We start from the raw sequence: 7,620 nt of genomic DNA on the forward strand, positions 1-7,620 counted from the left end.
GCCAACAGAGGGGTACGATCCAGTCTCGAATGATTGGATTTTGAGCATTGTGATTGCCACAATGTCACACCGTCCATCAGAGGCGAGAGAAAGGTACAGGGACGAAAGTCTAAAGCTGGTATGGTTGGACGTAAAGGAGTGGACGGGGATTGTACAAGAGACACAAGACCATCCTAAGAGATTTCAGTAGCAGAGGGATGCAGTCAAAGCACGTTTAGAGTCTATTGGAGCATCACATCTTGGGAGTGGAGGCTACGACACACTTCGGCATGAGTTTGTAAGTATTATGTGTATGCTTTAAATTGTCAAAAATATATATGTTATTTAAAGATTTATCTAATGTTTAAACCATAGTTTTGTAGAAAGTTATCGTGAAGCGCCCTCTGACACGCTGAGAGGAAAATTATGGGTACAAATATGGACTTGTGGCCCTTTTGACCCAGCCTGCATGAGGAGGGAGAGGCCGTCTGGGAGGCATTACCATGAGGGTGACATCCTCCATATATGTTTTTTTTGTAGATGTGGTCTTCTTGATACAGTTGTACTCATTCATGGTATACATGTACAGTTTCATGCTTATGTTTATGGTTTTGCGTTCTATTTACAATTATGATTATGGTATGACAATTAGGTTATGGTTATGGTTTTGCAATTATGGTATGGCACAGAGGTTATGGTAATGGTTTGGAAATCATGATATGGTTATGGTGTCGCAATCAGGTTATGGTTTTGTAATTATGATTGTGGTATGACAATTAGGTTATGGTTATGGTTTTGCAATTATTGTATGGCACAGAGGTTATGGTTATGGTTATGGTTATGGTTATGGTTTTGCAATGATGGTATGGCTGTTATGGTAATGGTATGACAAGCAAGTTATGGTTGTGGTTATGGTATGGCAAGTGGGTTATGTTTATGGTTTTGAGGTTTTCAAGTCGACGTTATGGTTATGCTTTTGAGAACTTGTCATGATTAAACTTTTGACTTTGTGGCTTTGTTCTTCTTACAATTTTGCTAATCTGAATACACTCGCTCTTTAGCGTCAAACTATAGGTGGAGTGTGGTTGCTTGTGCACTCTTCCTTTGGGCAGAGAGGACTGTTTTTGCTGCTGCAATACATGTAGCATCAGTTCCCAGCCCTCTCTGTCCAAAAAAAAAAATTGCAAGTTTTACCGCCGGTGCAGAAATGGGTATGCACGCTAGAATAAGCCTCGGTATAGGCATCAATATAGCAATATTACATACCGATGCTTATTGAGACACATATACTGGGGTAAGTTTTATTGCTTATTCCGAAGGGTTTAATACCGGTGAATATAACCGACAATACGATTTCAATTGTCATTCCGACGCTTATTCTAGGGCTTTTTACTTTTAAACAAGCTTTGATTCTTCGATATCCGCGTCGATTTTTGCATGGCGTGTTGTAGTGGGACCGTGGCATTGGATGCTAAGTAACCAAGCCGGATGCCAATCTGCTAGGAGGGGAGACCAAACTTTCATCTCACTCATCTACAAAAGAAATGCAAAGGGATGACCTTGAAGATGCGAGTGTGTCATAGTATGCCCTTTATGTTTCAATAGCATGGTAGCAATGAAACCTCAACTCCATAGCTATGTCCTCGTCTTGACCCAGGAGAAGGAACTCTTCCATAAAATGGGTTATAGGAGATAGTGAGCGAGTATTTCCAAGCAACAAAATAAACAAGCGAGTCTCCTTTGGGTTAATTACTACTAGTTTGGAACTATAGTGGTTGTCTCCTCTCTTCCTTGCTTCCTAGGTTGAAGCAAGTTGAACCACACAAAGAAAACCTTAAAACAGTCCACATTGGCAACAATGATTACTAGCCACCAGTGTCATCTCCTTTTGACATGTCTTCATAGAGACTATAAAAGCTCTTTTTCCTTTATGTAACCCTCTCTAGGAAATGAAGCCTTTAGACTTAAAACATCAGAATCAAGGCCACGAGCTTGTGCATATTGAATGAGTCTACACAAAGGAACTAGTAGGCAGTCAAAAAAACTAAACACCCTTGTTGTTTTAAGAATGTTCACTTCCTTGTCCATATGAAAGTGACTGTCACCACACCATCTAAAATAGCCCCCCACCTCAGATGCAATATGAAATGGAACTAACTCCATGGTGGCTTCCTACCTAGCTAAGTTAGGAGCTACATCATTCATTGACCCTAACCCAAGACCTACACTCTTGCTCTCACCACCATGAAAATCAGTGTCATTATAGTCCTCTCTAGCTGACACATTGAACTCACTTGGTCACTACAAAGTGGATTGTGAGCAGCAAGAAATGATCTCCTTCTTCTTCAAGAGCTTTTCTCAATTGCACAATTACATTTAGTTTTCAAACAAAGTGAGAACATTCCATTAAGACATAGTACAGTGATTTGTTCGTTTTGCATTTATCTAAAATTAATAATAAGAAAATAAATTAAGTAAAGTTAGTATGGATCAATTTCATAATACAATACTCTCTAGTCATGTAATTGTGCATCTGCAAAATGAATTAGTGAAAGAGGTGACAGAGACCCCCTCCCGACATGCCATCAATGCCCAAAAGACAATCGGAATCACTCCAAGGCGTCACAGAACGGCTTTGTCCATTGTTTGAGCACCGATGGCACTTTGGGAGGGGTTTTTATTCACCCTTTTTACTTGATATTGTGGCGACAAAAGAGTATCATTAAATAGGCCGTCACTAACTTGCTAATGGCGGCACTCCCAGAGAGAGAGAGAGAGAGAGAGAGAGAGAGAGAGACAGAGAGAGAGACAGAGAGAGAGAGAGCACTTTAATAGTATATCTTGCACTCCTCTTGCTCGAGTCTCTTTGCACTGCTACTGTCGACACGTTAGCTTTTTTTACGCAAGTGCTATCTTTATTACAAGCATGGCTCCAAAGGAACGCTGAAGAGAAGCATCTTAAAATAGCTTTGAAAAGCCTAAAAATTGTTTGTATACAACATTTCATTTTATAGGCTTAACTTTAAAAAGCCTAAGAATTGTGTACAACATTTTGTTTTATAGGTTGTATCACTCCCTGCAAGCAAGCAGCCAGTGCCAATAATGCAAGAAGAAAAATAATTTAAAAATTCACTGGTACAACGAGTCCACGCCAGCACGGTCATGAGGCCTATGAGGTTGCCCCTTTCATTCAAGGGCACACTATCAAATTAGGCCCCTATCACACTTGGGCAGGTGGCCTCACCACTTTTTGGAAGGTGGCCAAGCAAACACAGTTACATTGGGTTATGAGCTGTACAACACCCACATTTTCCAACAAATTGGGTGTAACCAGGTGGTAGAGCGTTCGCGTTTCATGCTGACAAGGCTGACAAACAAAGCTCAAGTCCTCTGAACTTTGTTCGCGCGCTCACTTTTTATAGTTGGCCGCTTCCCTCACAAGTTGGCCGGGGGCTCTCTTGCCCGCCCCTCTGGCTAAAGCTACAGGCCATTTTTTCCTTTTTCCTTCGCAAATGAGAGCCCGCCATCTCGACATGGCTAACATTTGCCTGCCCCAATGTGACACGGGCCATAAGCACTTTCGAAAATTTTTGCAGTGCGAAGAAGACTATCTCGTCAACAACTGAATTCTTGTCCTCCTTTGGCACCAGCGCATGGGTCAGACATGATGGGGTACGCCAGGAGAACGGGTGTGGTGATAAACAACACTGCTGGCCATACCGTCTTCAGGTTAATTTGTGGCCTCGTTTTTTAGCATGACAACGAGGAAGCTTTCCAATCTTCCTATAAACGCTTCATTGCACATCTCATTGTTCAAAATTATGGCTTGCAGTCACGAGTTGTGAGTCCAAAAGGCTCCATGCTTGATATAGCGTTGCCCAAGGTTTTTTCTTTAATGTGGGAGAACAAAACAGTGGGAGGAGTGGAGGGCTAGGAGGAGGAAGGGCGAAAAATGACAAGAAAGAGCGAACTTCCACAGATGCATGCAGCAGCAGCGGAAGGTGTTGATGTTTAGGAAAAGTCTGATGACAATGATGTGGTGTGCTCATAGAGGTGAGAGAGTTAGAAGTCTCTGCTATGGTGTGCTCATAGAAGCAAGACAGTTTCATACACAGCTTCCTCACCTGATTTCCCAAGTACTCGACAATTATTTGAATGCCTTGATTATCATCTCAAATGATCAGCTTTGCTCGTCCCCTCTCTACTTTGTATGTGAAGCGCCCTCATAGACAGATGTGTTCGCACAGAATTCCGCTCTCAAGATAGGCTTTGCAGCCGGCCGCTCTCCATCTAGGCTTAGCACAGAATGCTGCTCTCCAGCTAGACTTGCTCGCATGGCCTTTTGAAACCTGTCGAAACCAGTCCGCGCTGGCACGGACTGGTTCAAGCAGGTTTTGCTTATGCCCTACACCTATATATATATGGTAAAGGTTGCAATGAGACAGTAGGGTGTTGTGGCTTGTGGCGCATCTGGAGGGAATTCAATGGCGGAGTGCCATGCCTGCGTGTAGACAACGGGGACAGCTTGCAGCAACGACTTATACCGACAATGACTATGGCTCAGCTAGTTTGCAGGTGGCGACCACTTGAGAATGATAGAAAAATACATTATTATTTTTTTAGAATCACTAATTTTCACGTGGCGATAGTTTAAGGATACTAGCCAAAAAAAACCCTTCTACCATAGGCACCGATTCCATGGTAGCCTGCTGGTTTGCTCCTAGAAAAAGTTCGCGCCGACGGGGACTTGTTGTGGCAACAAACTGGTAGGGTATTGTGTCTATTGGCAAATTTGGAGGGAGTTCGATGGTGGACCACCATATATACATGCGTGTAGGCGACGGTCGCGGATAGCATAGATGTGGACGCCCCTCCAAAACCAATCGATTCCATGGTAGCCTACTGGTTTGCTCCTACAAACAGTCCGTGCTGGTGCGGAGTAGCTATGGCAGCAAACTAGTAGGGTGCTATGGCTAGTGGCACACTTGGAGAGTGTTTTATGGCGGACCACCATACATGTGTGTAGGCGACGATTGGGGATAGCAGAGCTATGGACACCCCTCCAAAACTAGCTATGAAGCTATGCTGAAGAAATGGTGTAGACCGTCTACAGGAATCACAAAAGCATCTAAATATTGTACAATAGAAGACATGGAGGCCCTGTATGATCCAACAGCCTCTAATGAGTTCATATTGAACAGTTGCCGCAACTCAAAAGTGTAGGAGAGTTTGTTGTGGACACTGGAAAGTTTCTAGCTCATGACAAAGACCTATAACATAAGCACGATAGTTGTTGTGGTGATGGAAGAGGCCAGACAACTAGCGGATGTGGATTGGTCCGCGAGCTCCTTGTTAATATTTGTCAGCTACAATTGGAGGTAGACTCGATGGTGACCACATTGAATGGAAATCAATCTGTTGATACCAAAGCTGACTAGATTCTACGATTGATTTTTCCCAACAATCCAATGTTGCACGTCTAATCTACCTTTTCATGCCTTCCCATGTTGAAATCCTGGCTATATTATCAGGGGAAATTGCAAAAGAAGACTTCCCAGCAAGCACTATAACCTAGCAATAAATGTTACGATGGTAGTGACTACTGTAGGCTATACATTTTGAGAATTTTCATAAATTACAGGGCTATTTGTGTTTGGTAAATTTCCCTATGAAATAAGACTCTCTCTCTCTCTCTCTCTCTCTCTCTCTCTCTCTCTCTCTCTCTCTCTCTCTCTCTCTCTCTCTCTCAAGCAATGCCACCTGTTGGCAAGTTAGTGACGGCCTTGTTGTTTTTATGATACAATATGGTGGCACTAAATATAAGCATTTAATGCATCTGGGTGTTATGCTTTGACTGACAAATGCTTTTTGCATTTCTTATAATTTGGTGGAGACCTTATAGACTTGTTTTTGTTTCCATGAGCTTTATATTGCCACAATAAATACATTTTCACATCATTCTTCAACCCTCTGCTTGCTTGCGATGAGTGGACATATTATTATCTACGATCCTCACCGTGATTAAAAACTAGTTCTTGTTTAGTGCAGTTAGTTGCAAGACATTAAAGTTGCTACACTTAAAGAAAATTTTAATATTTAATCTCTTTGTGTCCTATCACATTGTTTGGAGAACATGTGAAGCTTGAACATTGGCACACAATGGACCACAAAGTTTCAGAGTCCTACGAGATAGCTATCTTCTTTTCATTGTTGCAAAATAATAGTGGTTTAAAGGTTTCACCATTGGTAATCAAAGAAGATATTGTTGCCCATGAGTTTGTGCATCAAAAAGAACTTACAAATGTGGAGCTATTGTGGGTAGAAGCATGTTAACGTGTCACTGAATATGTTGTCCCGGACAGTGCTAGTTACTTGTGCTTGTTAGCATATACTGAAAACGGATGGGCAAGTCCTTTGAATTTCAAATGTTCCATTAAAAATTTATTTTCCCTCCTCATGTGCTTCTGTTTTCAGTTACTGAAGACGACGTGGGGACTCTCTCTCTCTCTCTCTCTCTCTCTCTCTCTCTCTCTCTCTCTCTCTCTCTCTCTCTCTCTCTCTCTCTCTCTCTCTCTCTCTCTCTCTCTCTCTCTGACTAGCAGGCGGTTTGTTGAGTCTTGCTCTCTCTCTCTCGTTCGTTCCTTGCGTTGGGAATCCTGCCTGAGAGATTAGTTGTCAAAGCTGAGCTCTTTCTCTCATTCTGACACAGACCTACAAAATTGGAGAACCAGCAGCCAACATTATTGCCACTAGCTCCAATGATGGAAATGGAGCCGTACTGTAATCTGATGGTAAGCAAATCTTATGTGTAGCCCACCCACTCCAAATGAAGTCATTGGTTTTTTTGGTCACATCTTTAGTTTTATGAGGGCATTTGTTCATAGTATGTGTGTATTACAACATCAACTGTTGACAACTATACATTTAAGTGGATTTAAGTAAGTAACATATTATGCACGTCTATGGTTCTCAGGAAAAAGCAGAAGAGAGCCACTACAGGCAATGAATTACAACTCCCAAGATCCAACTCTTTCTGTAACCAAGGAATATGAGAGAGTAAGAAAGAGGAAACAACAGGAGCAGAAACAAATGAAATTTGAGCGACAACATCATGCCCTCAACAATGAGGAGAAAAAGAAAATCTCCTCCGAGATTGTGAGAGCTTTCAAGAGTAGGACTGAAGGTTTTAGTATAGAAGAAAAGTGGGAAATTTGGAATCTTGTTGCTCAGCATCCGCATGTTCAGGCGATCCATCATGAATCTTTCCAGGAGGAGGCTGCTGTACAGACCGCAATTGTCTCCAATGTCCGCAACACACTGGCTACCGTCAAGCAGACAGGTTCCAATGAGGAGTTGTTTTTGAAGAATGCAGCATTGTAGATGATGTTGAATTCAAAGGAAAACATGCCTATTGCAAAAATTTCCAGGGTCCTAAATGTCAATCGTCGCACCTTGCACAAGGCGAAATCACGACAGGCGAAACCCGATGTTGATGGTCGATTGTTTTCATTGGTTACATGTCACAAGCAACACCGTCATAGCCCTATCACAGATGAAATTAAGGAACTGGTATACACATTTTGGAAAGTGGAGACTCGCGTTTCACCGAACAAGAAGGATGTTTGTCGAAAGAGGATGGGG

Source organism: Adiantum capillus-veneris, chromosome 10 (assembly GCF_014529385.1).
Source record: "Adiantum capillus-veneris isolate H3 chromosome 10, ASM1452938v2, whole genome shotgun sequence".
NCBI classification, from domain to species: Eukaryota; Viridiplantae; Streptophyta; class Polypodiopsida; order Polypodiales; family Pteridaceae; genus Adiantum; species Adiantum capillus-veneris.